Genomic DNA, 13,315 nt, shown 5'->3' on the forward strand with positions numbered 1-13,315 from the left:
GTTGGCCTTTATTACAAGAGGATTTGAGTACAGGAATAAAGACGTCTTACTGCAATTATATAGGGCCCTGGTGAGATTGCAGCTGGAGTATTGTGTACAGTTTTGGCTGCTTACCAAAGGAAGGATGTACTTGGCGTTGAGGATGGCAACGAAGGTTCAACAAACTGAATTCCTGGTGTCGAGGAAATATTTAGCTTAAATTAACTCAGGCGGAGACTTTCAGAACTGCACTTCGAGAGAATTTATTTTAAAAAGCAAGATATATCTCGGAGAGCCTGCTTGGACCATACCAAGGCAAAACTCTGACGTACAAGCAAATTGCACTTATCTTTATACAGAAATTGAATACAGAAATAGAAGAGGAATCTTATTCATTAGTCCCACGAGTACAAAGGCCGTCTCGGGAGGTGCACACTCTATCTGTCCTTGCATAGTTTTTCTCTGTTCACAGTCTAATAAGCAGAATCAAAAGGAGACTCCCTTTTAATACCAGATGGTCATTTAATTGCATCTCTAAGTTTCAAGGCTAAAAAGCATGGCTATTTTTCTAGTCCTATTATTTCTTTAAGCATATCAAAAAACAGAATTTAACCCTTCCCTTTTCCATAAGCCATAGATTCATAGATTCTTTCTTCCACAATTCCCTCCTTGTTGATCCTTTTATTTTTTAGATCAACACAATTTCCTATATTCTCTTCTTGAGCAAAATAGGGTTTATTACTTGACTAATTACATTTTTAAATTTTATCCACATTCCGCAAAGGATTATTAATAATACAAGCATAACCACGCCTACGATTACTATGGGGTGTAGAGCAAGCTTCAGTACTGCTGTAGCTTTTGGGGACCATCCGGTAAACACATCCCACCAGTGGTGTACTGTCAAAGAGGTGACTTCGTCTGCGATTCTCACTAGTTGCCCCTTCTTGTAACTCATTTCGACTCTAAATTGGTGGATGTCTCTGCCTTGCTTTGACAGAACTTCCTCAATTTTCTTGTCATTACGTATCAAATTGTGCAGTTTGGTCAAATTAATTACAGGGGGTAAGGGTTCAATCTTGTGCATAGACAGATAATTTTCTACATTTTTCCACTGCCCAAAGGTATAAGTTCTTTTTATTTCAGGGTCATACAGGGTGTAGACTCTTCTCACGCATTTATTAATGGGGGGTTTATACAAAATACCATCCAGATAGACAGGTTTATTTCCTGTCACACAGATCTCATTCTGTCCTATTTCCGTTATTTCAGTGCAATTTGTTGGCTTTAATTCCCATTTACATACTCCAATGGAGTGCTGCAGTGAGCATGGTTCATATATGGCGGTCTGATAGGGACATACCATTCCGAATGGCCACCTAGCACATCCCCTCTGGTGATGTGTCATATTCTTTTAGCCAAGAGTCCCTTCCCATCTTCCCTTTCTTGTTTGTTTCTATACCACTCTTGAATTAAGTTGTTACAATAACAACACGTCCACACGATAGTAACAGTGACCCAAATAATAAAGGCCCAAACTGGCACACAAATGAGCTCTGACATCCGTCCGTGAATTTTGGGCAATATTTTCAAGTCCAAATATTTAATACAAGAGCAGGTACAGTTCTTCAGCGAGAAGATGGCTGTTTTCTTAGTCGGGCGACCATAGTATGTCCTGGTTCAATGCCTTTTCCTTCGGCTGTAATTCGTCGGGGAAATAATATTTACAGCGGGTTGCATGAACCCAGTTCGGGTGCTTTTCCAACTTCAAAGCGGTTCTGTTGTGAGAATTATCTGATACGGTCCTTTCCACCTAGGAGAAAAGGATTCTTTATTTAATGTTTTTACTAACACTTGATCTCCAGGTCTGAAAGGGTGCATATTTCCTTCTGACGGGGGCACCTGTGTCTGCTTTATTTGTTCATGCAGACTTCTTGCTATTTCACACATGACCTGAGCATACTTTAGTGATTTTTCATCATTCCAAATTAATGCTATTTTTTCATCTGCCAGTGGTGGTTTTACGCCAGTAGGCATTGGTCTTCCCAATAAGTCTTCATGTGGTGTTAAATCAGTGTTTCGGTTTTTCTGGTTTCTCATTGTATACAATACTAATGGTAAGGCTTCTGGCCACTTCAGTCCAGTCTCCTGACATACCTTGGTAAGGGTAGATTTTATTATCCCATTTACTCTTTCTACCATTCCCGAGGACTGTGGCTGATATGGTATATGTAACTTCCACTGGAACCCTAACGCTTCTGCAAGGTTTTGCACTATTTTTTCGGTGAAGTGGGTTCCCCTGTCACAGTTGATTCCCATAGGTATCCCATATCTTGGTACTATTTCTTTAAATAGAATTTTTACTACTGTTCGGGCATCGTCTTTCCTAGTGGCATACGCTTCTACCCACCTTGTGAACATATCTACTATGACTAATAGATACTTAAGACCTGATACTGGAGGCATGTGGACAAAGTCAATTTGCAAATTTTCAAAGGGCATACTTGGTTGGGGTAGATGATCATATTCAGCAGGTGTTTTACCTCTGTTATTTTGTTGACAAATTTAGCATGTTCTAGCAACTTTCTCAATTACTACTGTTATTCCTGGTGCATACCACTGTGCATTAATAGCATGTATCATCCCTTCTTTGCCCATGTGAGCCTGACCGTGTGCTAGGCGAGACAGGGGCAAAAATAGAGATCTAGGGCAAACAGTTCGCCCATCAGGGTGATACCAAATGTCGTTTTTTAGAAAACAACCCTGGTTTTCCCAAGTTCTTCCTTCCTGCATGGTAACTTGTTGTTGGGCTGTTTTAAGTTGTTAGATGTCTAGTGTCTGTGGAGGGGAAACTGAGACTGCTTGAAGGCAGTCTGCCTGTGCCGAAGCGGCCTGTTTGGCTGCTTCGTCAGCCCTCCTATTTCCTACTGATACTTCATCCTCACCGGTTGTGTGAGCTGCACGTTTGATAACGGCTACCTTACTTGGCAACTGAATAGCGTCTAATAGATTAAGCACCAGTTGAGAGTGCTTAATATGCTTTCCACCAGAGGTGATAAAGCCTCTGTTTTTCCACAGTTGTCCAAAATCATGGACCACACCGAATGCATATCTAGAATCAGTATAGATATTAGCAGTATGATCTTTAGCTATTATACAAGCTCTAGTGAGGGCAAACAATTCAGCAGCCTGAGCCGAGGTTCCGGGAGGCAGGGCGAATGCTTCAACAGTTTCGTGGGGATTTACAATAGCATAGCCTGCCAAAAACAAATCATCCGACGGCCTATGTGATGATCCATCCGTATAGAGAATAAGATCAGGATTGTCCATGGGCTCTGTGAGCAAATCTGGTCTTGGTAAGGTGGCTACTTCCACCGTTAACAGACAATCATGCTGGTCTGGATCCTCTACTTCTTTAGTAGGAAGAAAGGTGGCTGGGTTCACTACCGGTGCACGTCGAAAGGTATAGTTAGGGTGTGACAGCAGTAATACTTCATAACCTGTTCTTCGAGACGCTGTAAAGTGTTGTGTGGCAGCTGAATTCAAAAGTAATAACACAGCATGGGCTGTAATGACAGTACATGGATGATCCAAGACAATAGGTACCGACTTCTCCACCATGACCGCAGTAGCAGCTACAGCACGTAGACATACTACTGGAGGCAGTAAAACCGAATAATAAGCAACTGGTCTATTTCCCCCACCATGTTCTTGGGTTAGTACTGCTGTTGCAAATCCTTCTTTTTCATTCACATGCATCTGAAAGGGTTTACCATAATTCGGAAGTCCCAACGCCGGAGCATCAGTAATGGCTTTTTTTAACTGTTTAAATGCCTCCTCTCTCTCTGGGGTCCACTCCACCTTGGGTGGGGCATCATTTAGGGCAGCTGATCTTAGGACCGCATCTCATTCTCGATAATCGGGGATCCATTGTCTACAGTATCCAACCATCCCCAAAAATGACAAGATATCCTTCTTTGTCTTTGGTATGGTGGCCCTTTGAATTGTCTGAATTCTTTCTGGTCCTAGCTGCCTCTGCCCTTGAGATATGTAAAAACCCAGGTACTGGACTTGAGTCTGACAAAATTGTAACTTTTGTAATGACACTCGGTGCCCTCTTTCACATAGGTGCTGTAACAGTTTCAGGGAATCTTGCATGCACCTGTATCCGTGGCTGGAAGCCACAAGCAAATCGTCCGCATACTGCAGCAGTATAGACTGGTCTGATAATGAACAGTCTTCGAGGTCTCTTTTTACTGCTGCTGCATATACTGCGGGGCTTTCGGTGTATCCTTGGGGCAACCTGGTCCATGTGTACTGCTGCTTCTTGTGGGTGAAAGCAAACAGATACTGACTCTCTTGATTTAACGGGATGGAGAAAAAAGCTGAACACAGGTCTATTACAGTAAAGACAGTTGCTGTTGGTGGTATAGCAGATAGTATAATGTTGGTGTCCGGTACCACAGGGGTGATAGGGACTACTATCTTATTAATAGCTCTCAAATCTTGCACAAATCTCCATTCATTCGGCCTATTAACCTTTGGTATGGGCAGTATCGGAGTGTTACACGGGCTCTGTGTCTTTTCTAAAACTCCTTGTTCCAACAATGCAGAAATGACTGGCTCTATCCCATTTTCTGCCTCTGGGGGCAGTCTGTATTGCCTAATGCTTGGTAACACGGCGTTCTTTATTAATTGTACCCGATGGGGTACTGCAGAATGTACTTGCCCAAGATGATTCTTATGCTTTGCCCAAAGTTACTTGATACTTGATTCAATGCCATTGGCAGCTTAGGGCTTGGTTGTTCCGGGGGTTGCTGTTTTTCAAAAGTGGAGGCATGATTTTTACCTTTCCACTGGAGAATCCCCCTATTGTGGGTGATAAAGTCTATCTGAACACTTGGCAATTTTATTACTGCCCAAGGTTGATAGCCGTGTTGCTGTTTTTCTCTTTCTATTCCTACAATCATCGGACCTATATAGAAACATAGAAACATAGAAAATAGGTGCAGGAGCAGGCCATTCAGCCCTTCTAGCCTGCACCGCCATTCAATGAGTTCATGGCTGAACATGAAACTTCAGTACCCCCTTCCTGCTTTCTCGCCATAACCCTTGATCCCCCGAGTAGTAAGGACTTCATCTAACTCCCTTTTGAATATATTTAGTGAATTGGCCTCAACTACTTTCTGTGGTAGAGAATTCCACAGGTTCACCACTCTCTGGGTGAAGAAGTTTCTCCTCATCTCGGTCCTAAATGGCTTACCCCTTATCCTCAGACTGTGACCCCTGGTTCTGGACCTCCCCAACATTGGGAACATTCTTTCTGCATCTAACCTGTCTAAACCCGTCAGAATTTTAAACGTTTCTATGAGGTCCCCTCTCATTCTTCTGAACTCCAGTGAATACAAGCCCAATTGATCCAATCTTTCTTGATAGGTCAGTCCCGCCATCCCGGGAATCAGTCTGGTGAACCTTCGCTGCACTCCCTCAATAGCAAGAATGTCCTTCCTCAAGTTAGGAGACCAAAACTGTACACAATACTCCAGGTGTGGCCTCACCAAGGCCCTGTACAACTGTAGCAACACCTCCCTGCCCCTGTATTCAAATCCCCTCGCTATGAAGGCCAACATGCCATTTGCTTTCTTAACCGCCTGCTGTACCTGCATGCCAACCTTCAATGACTGATGTACCATGACACCCAGGTCTCGTTGCACCTTCCCTTTTCCTAATCTGTCACCATTCAGATAATAGTCTGTCTCTCTGTTTTTACCACCAAAGTGGATAACCTCACATTTATCCACATTATACTTCATCTGCCATGCATTTGCCCACTCACCTAACCTATCCAAGTCACTCTGCAGCCTAATAGCATCCTCCTCGCAGCTCACACTGCCACCCAACTTAGTATCATCCGCAAATTTGGAGATACTGCATTTAATCCCCTCGTCTAAATCATTAATGTACAATGTAAACAGCTGGGGCCCCAGCACAGAACCTTGCGGCACTCCACTAGTCACTGCCTGCCATTCTGAAAAGTACCCGTTTACTCCTACTCTTTGCTTCCTGTCTGACAACCAGTTCTCAATCCACGTCAGCACACTACCCCCAATCCCATGTGCTTTAACTTTGCACATTAATCTCTTGTGTGGGACCTTGTCGAAAGCCTTCTGAAAGTCCAAATATACCACATCAACTGGTTCTCCTTTGTCCACTTTACTGGAAACATCCTCAAAAAATTCCAGAAGATTTGTCAAGCATGATTTCCCTTTCACAAATCCATGCTGACTTCGACCTATCATGTCACCATTTTCCAGATGCACTGCTATGACATCCTTAATAATTGATTCCATCATTTTACCCACTACTGAGGTCAGGCTGACCGGTCTATAATTCCCTGTTTTCTCTCTCCCTCCTTTTTTAAAAAGTGGGGTTACATTGGCTACCCTCCACTCCATAGGAACTGATCCAGAGTCAATGGAATGTTGGAAAATGACTGTCAATGCATCCGCTATTTCCAAGGCCACCTCCTTAAGTACTCTAGGATGCAGGCCATCAGGCCCTGGGGATTTATCGGCCTTCAATCCCATCAATTTCCCCAACACAATTTCCCGACTAATAAAGATTTCCCTCAGTTCCTCTTCCTTACTAGACCCTCTGACCCCTTTTATATCCGGAAGGTTGTTTGTATCCTCCTTAGTGAATACCGAACCAAAGTACTTGTTCAATTGATCCGCCATTTCTTTGTTCCCCGTTATGACTTCCCCTGATTCTGACTGCAGGGGACCTACGTTTGTCTTCACCAACCTTTTTCTCTTTACATACCTATAGAAACTTTTGCAATCCGCCTTAATGTTCCCTGCAAGCTTCTTCTCGTACTCCATTTTCCCTGTCCTAATCAAACCCTTTGTCCTCCTCTGCTGAGTTCTAAATTTCTCCCAGTCCCCAGGTTCGCTGCTATTTCTGGCCAATTTGTATGCCACTTCCTTGGCTTTAATACTATCCCTGATTTCCCTAGATAGCCACGGTTGAGCCACCTTCCCCTTTTTATTTTTACGCCAGACAGGAATGTACAATTGTTGTACTTCATCCATGCGGTCTCTAAATGTCTGCCATTGCCCATCCACAGTCAACCCCCTAAGTATCATTCGCCAATCTATCCTAGCCAATTCACGCCTCATACCTTCAAAGTTACCCTTCTTTAAGTTCTGGACCATGGTCTCTGAAATTACTGTTTCATTCTCCATCCTAATGCAGAATTCCACCATATTATGGTCACTCTTCCCCAAGGGGCCTCGCACAATGAGATTGCTAATTAATCCTCTCTCATTACACAACACCCAGTCTAAGATGGCCTCCCCCCTAGTTGGTTCCTCAACATATTGGTCTAGATAACCATCCCTTATGCACTCCAGGAAATCCTCCTCCACCGTATTGCTTCCAGTTTGGCTAGCCCAATCTATGTGCATATTAAAGTCACCCATTATAACTGCTACACCTTTATTGCATGCACCCCTAATTTCCTGTTTGATGCCCTCCCCAACATCCCTACTACTGTTTGGAGGTCTGTACACAACTCCTACTAACGTTTTTTGCCCTTTGGTGTTCTGCAGCTCTACCCATATAGATTCCACATCATCCAAGCTAATGTCTTTCCTAACTATTGCATTAATCTCCTCTTTAACCAGCAATGCTACCCCACCTCCTTTTCCTTTTATTCTATCCTTCCTGAATGTTGAATACCCCTGAATGTTGAGTTCCCAGCCCTGATCATCCTGGAGCCACGTCTCCGTAATCCCAATCACATCATATTTGTTAACATCTATTTGCACAATTAATTCATCCACCTTATTGCGGATACTCCTTGCATTAAGACACAAAGCCTTCAGGCTTGTTTTATTAACACCCTTTGTCCTTTTAGAATTTTGCTGTACAGTGGCCCTTTTTGTTCTTTGCCTTGGGTTTCTCTGCCCTACACTTTTCCTCATCTCCTTTCTGTCTTTTGCTTTTGGCTCCTTTTTGTTTCCCTCTGTCTCCCTGCATTGGTTCCCATCCCCCTGCCATATTAGTTTAAATCCTCCCCAACAGCACTAGCAAACACTCCCCCTAGGACATTGGTTCCAGTCCTGCCCAGGTGCAGACCGTCCGGTTTGTACTGGTCCCACCTCCCCCAGAACCGGTCCCAATGCCCCAGGAATTTGAATCCCTCCCTGCTGCACCACTGCTCAAGCCACGTATTCATCTGCGCTATCCTGCGATTCCTACTCTGACTATCACGTGGCACTGGTAGCAATCCCGAGATTACTACTTTTGAGGTCCTACTTTTTAATTTAGCTCCTAGCTCCTTAAATTCGTTTCGTAGGACCTCATCCCTTTTTTTGCCTATGTCGTTGGTACCAATGTGCACCACGACAACTGGCTGTTCTCCCTCCCATTTCAGAATGTCCTGCACCCGCTCCGAGACATCCTTGACCCTTGCACCAGGGAGGCAACATACCATCCTGGAGTCTCGGTTGCGGCCGCAGAAACGCCTATCTATTCCCCTCACAATTGAATCCCCTATCACTATCGCTCTCCCACTCTTTTTCTTGCCCTCCTGTGCAGCAGAGCCAGCCACGGTGCCATGAACTTGGCTGCTGCTGCCCTCCCCTGATGAGTCATTCCCCTCAACAGTACCCAAAGCGGTGTATCTGTTTTGCAGGGGGATGACCGCAGGGGACCCCTGCACTACCTTCCTTGCTCTACTCTTCCTGTTGGTCTTCCATTCCCTATCTGGCTGTGGACCCTTTCCCTGCGGTAAGACCAACTCACTACACGTGATACTCACGTCATTCTCAGCATCGTGGATGCTCCAGAGTGAATCCACCCTCAGCTCCAATTCCGCAACGCGGACCGTCAGGAGCTGGAGGCGGATACACTTCTCACACACGTAGTCGTCAGGGACACCGGAAGCGTCCCTGAGTTCCCACATGGTACAGGAGGAGCATAACACCCGACCGAGCTCTCCTGCCATGACTTAACCCTTAGATACACTTAAACTGGTAATAACAATGTTAAAAGTTACTGACCAATATAAGAAGAAAAAGAAAAACTACTCACCAATCACCAGCCAATCACTTACCCCCTAGGCTGTGACGTCACCTTTGTTTTTTGCCTTCTCCCTGTAGCTGCACCGGTACGCCTCTCGCCGACCCTGGACTCGCGCTGCTCCGAGCTCCCGCCTCGTCGACTGACTGCTCGACTCCCGCTGGCCTTTATAGGCCTCTCGCCGACCCTGGACTCGCGCTGCTCCGAGCTCCCGCCTCCTCGACTGACTGCTCGACTCCCGCTGGCCTTTATAGGCCTCTCGCCGACCCCGGACTCGCGCTGCTCCGAGCTCCCGCCTCCTCGACTGACTGCTCGACTCCCGCTGGCCTTTATAGGCCTCTCGCCGACCCCGGACTCGCGCTGCTCCGAGCTCCCGCCTCCTATATCTTCAGGTTTCGCTGGCGGTTTTACAGCCAAAGTCAGATGGGGTGTCGAGTTCGCTTCTCTAAACCGCTGTTGCTGTAAGGGTGTCAAATCGATGGCTACCCCCAATCCTTCTGGTCCAAAATAAATGCGGGGCGTAGCTTCTACTATTTCTTCTCTATTTAAAAAGGATTGTACCAAACACTGGTAAGTTTCAGCTTTTTGGCGAGTGTACCAGGCTGTACAGTGAAGCTGAACTGCCTCAAAGCTTGTCAAAATTATATACATTTAGCTTTTAAGTTTTGTATAACTTCATGTATCAAGGGGGAATAGAAGTTGGCAATCAATTGCCAACAATAGAGGGCAGCCTTTTCTTTGTTATCCTCCCTTCTCTCTTCTTTAATCCCATTAAAGAACTGATGAATTTTATTTGGAGGGAGCTCCATGTACATTCCTTCCTTTGTGCAATAAATTGTGGCTCCTAGTTTGCACAAAGTCTGTCTTCCCAATAAAGGGAGCGGTGTTGTTTTAGAGACTATCAAAGTCTCATCATTAACCGATTGTCCTTCAATTATCAATTTGGTAGGTTCCGATAAAAATTCTTTCATGGGGATACCGGCCACACCCATACTTAAGACGGTGGTGTTGCTTACAGGTAGTCCCACAGAGGATGGTACAGAAGACATAGTAGCACCGGTATCCACCAGGAACTTCACATAAGTGTCTCCTACTTTTACTACTGCCAGAGGGTTTTCTTCTATGTCCGCTGATAGGCGGAGGGCTGGCGCCTGTACCACTAAGCCTCCGGGGCATCCCTATGCTGATTGGTGCGGGTTGGGGTTAGAGAACGAAAACTGAGGGGCCAAGGGAGGTGGAGGTTCGGGGAAACCCCCTTTCAATCCTCCACCCTGTTTCGGGGGGCACCTGCAATCGTGAGCCCAATGCCCTTTTCTTCCGCAATTTCTACACTCATCTTGTGAGCGGTCTCTTTGGGGCCACTGTCCTCTCCCTCTTCCTCGTCCTCGTCCCCCATATCCTCCTCTATTATTCTGCGCTTGTCCTCTTCCTTTTTGCTGATAGTACTGACCTGCTGTTTTAGCCTTGTTTTCCTTATAGGTAAATAGTCCCTCCCTATCCATGTTGGCCAAGACTGTGATCGTTTCTTTCCAACTTTTTCCTTGCCAGTCCAAGACCTTAATTTTGTATGTTCTTGCTTGTTGTGGCAACAATAAATTTAACAAGGTTTGCACTGCCAAAGGTTCATTTTGATCCATTGGTATTCCTGCATGCTCGTCCCAACTATTTTTCCATCTGCCTGCAAAATCTATCATCGATTCTTCTGTTTTCTGCAAGCAGCGGGTGACTTCCCCTATATCTCCATGCTTTTTAGCTCCCTTTAATATGGCATCCTTGCCCCGGTGCTGTAACCAATGTTCCCGGGACTCATTTCCTTCTATGTCATTATTTTCCCGCCAATCTCCATTTTCGCCGGCGGGTATAGGGAACATATCTTTTACCCCTTGCCAAGAGGACCCATATGCTGCCTGCAGTAATAATTTCACATCTCCGGGGAGGGGGTTATAAATGGTACAGGTTTGCTCAAGCCAGTTGTGAAAGGCTACTGGCTTCTTAACAGGATTAGGGGCGGCTGATATCATATCTCTGGCTTCTCCAGGGGACCATGGTTTTAAAACTGCCGTAGTTCCTATCATTACCCTAGGATTTTGGCTGACGGGGTTTGGGAAGTAGAGTCAGCGGCTTCTCTTTGAGCCGCTTGCCCTCTTGTTTCTACCCCATATCTGTGATCTATGCCCTCTTGTCCAGAGGCTCTGGCGTCCCCTGACCCAGATGCTCCCGGGTCTCCTCCATCGGCTCCTCCACCTGCCCCGTTTTCATTTTCTAGTGGGTTTTGTGGATTTTCTCGTCGCCTAGAGGCCTGATCCAGCTGAGCGGCCACTATTTCTATAATCTCCTGCCAATCATCTGGCTTGGTGGTTGGAAGACGGGGGTATAAGCCGACAGGGGAAGCGGTCATAACCGGGGCACTTGGGGGGCTGTAAGAGGGAGGGGGCTTCTCCTTACTCTCCTCCTCCTTTTTTTTTTAGGGGCTGGTGCCTCTTTGCCACCTCTGTCCATTTTTTAAAACAATTCTCCATATAATCTTTATCCCAAGTGGGGTCCCCCGCCCCATCTTTGGTGGTCTGTCTCCATTCCTCAATTAAGGACAATTTAAAACTTCTCCATATGGCCAATCCCCATCAGACCAACCGTACAAATCGCTACTAAACGTTACCGCGTATCTGTCGTCTCCTGTTTCTTTAATTACAGTGTCCGTCGGTGAGCCGGGCGGCACAATGGGATCTCCTACCTTCTCTCGTTGCTTTACTACCTTACTGATTCTTTTCTCAGTCTTAGGATGTACTTTCATTCTTTCAGTTGAGAGGTCGTCCGTCTTTCCTTTTCTAGGAGCTGGGCGCGAGCGCCCTGCTCAACTAGAGCCGTTTCCCATTCTTCCGGGTGCAACGTCTCGCGGTCTTTTCTGAAATGAGAGTTAGGACAATCCTACAAAATATACAATAATTTACAAAGCGCTCACCGGTGGTCTCTTTTCCGCTCAGCTCGGGGTCTCATTTTGCCTTTTTGTTATTTTAGCTTCTTAGTGGTAGCTACCTTATGCCTCACCCCCTAGGGGATCTTGGCGGCCCGTCCCCCTTTTGCTAGGACGGCCTAGGCACCTTCCTTCTTTTAGCTAGGAAGGTCCTTTAAAATTCCTCTTTTCTCTCTTTAATAGTTAAATTTAGTTCTTTTGGATCTCGTTATCAGAGATCCTGCCGGACTACGCCAGAATCTGTCGAGGAAATATTTAGTTTAAATTAACTCAGGCGGAGACTTTCAGAACTGCACTTCGAGAGAATTTATTTTAAAAAGCAAGATATATCTCGGAGAGCCTGCTTGGACCGTACCAAGGCAAAACTCTGACATACAAGCAAATTGCACTTATCTTTATACAGAAATTGAATCCAGAAATAGAAGAGGAATCTTATTCATTAGTCCAACGAGTACAAAGGCTGTCTCGGAAGATGCACACTCTATCTGTCCTTGCATAGTTTTTCTCTGTTCACAGTCTAATAAGCAGAATCAAAAGGAGACTCCCTTTTAATACCAGATGGTCATTTAATTGCATCTCTAAGTTTCAAGGCTAAAAAGCGTGGCTATTTTTCTAGTCCTATTATTTCTTTAAGCATATCAAAAAACAGAATTTAACCCTTCCCTTTTCCATAAGCCATAGATTCATAGATTCTTTCTTCCACACCTGGGGTGGGAGGATTGTCCTATGAGGAGAGATTGAGTAGACTAGGCATGTATTCTCTAGAGTTTAGAAGAATGAGAGATGATCTCATTGAAACATACAAAATTCTTACTAGGCATGACAGGATAGATGCAGGGAGGATGTTTCCGCTGGCTGAGGAGTCTAGAACCAGGAGTCACAGTCTCAAAATAAGGGGTTGGCCATTTAGGACTGAGATGAGCAGAAACTTATTCACTCATTAATCTTTGTAATTCTCTACCCCAGAGGGCTGTGGAGGCTCTGCCTTTGAGCATATTTAAGACAGAGATCGATAGATTTTTGTAAATTAAGGGAATCAAGGGATATGGAATAGTGCAGGAAAGTGAAGTTGAGGTAGAAAATCAGCCATGATCTCATTGAATGGCAGAGCAGGCTCGAGGCGCCGAATGGCATACTCCTGCTCTGAAATCTTATGTTCTTTTGTTGAAGTTAAATCAGTCTCAGAGCAGTGGGAGGCATTCAATGAGGAGATAATGAGGGTTCAGAGGAAGTATGTTACCTTCAAGAAAAAGGACTAATAAATCTAGAGCCCCCTGGATA

At 45.2% G+C, this 13,315-nt stretch overlaps 1 long non-coding RNA gene across 1 annotated transcript; it reads right to left on the reverse strand.

The window, feature by feature from the left end:
- Window positions 1-217: 217 nt before the first annotated feature.
- On the reverse strand, window positions 218-12,700 carry LOC139235637 (uncharacterized). Its single transcript, XR_011588486.1, has 2 exons — window positions 11,795-12,700; window positions 218-1,792 (listed from the first exon to the last, which is right to left on the reverse strand). It is a non-coding gene; the product is annotated as an uncharacterized lncRNA (long non-coding RNA).
- Between the last annotated feature and the right edge of the window lie 615 nt (window positions 12,701-13,315).

Source organism: Pristiophorus japonicus, chromosome 23, assembly GCF_044704955.1.
Source record: "Pristiophorus japonicus isolate sPriJap1 chromosome 23, sPriJap1.hap1, whole genome shotgun sequence".
Lineage (NCBI taxonomy): Eukaryota > Metazoa > Chordata > Chondrichthyes > Pristiophoridae > Pristiophorus > Pristiophorus japonicus.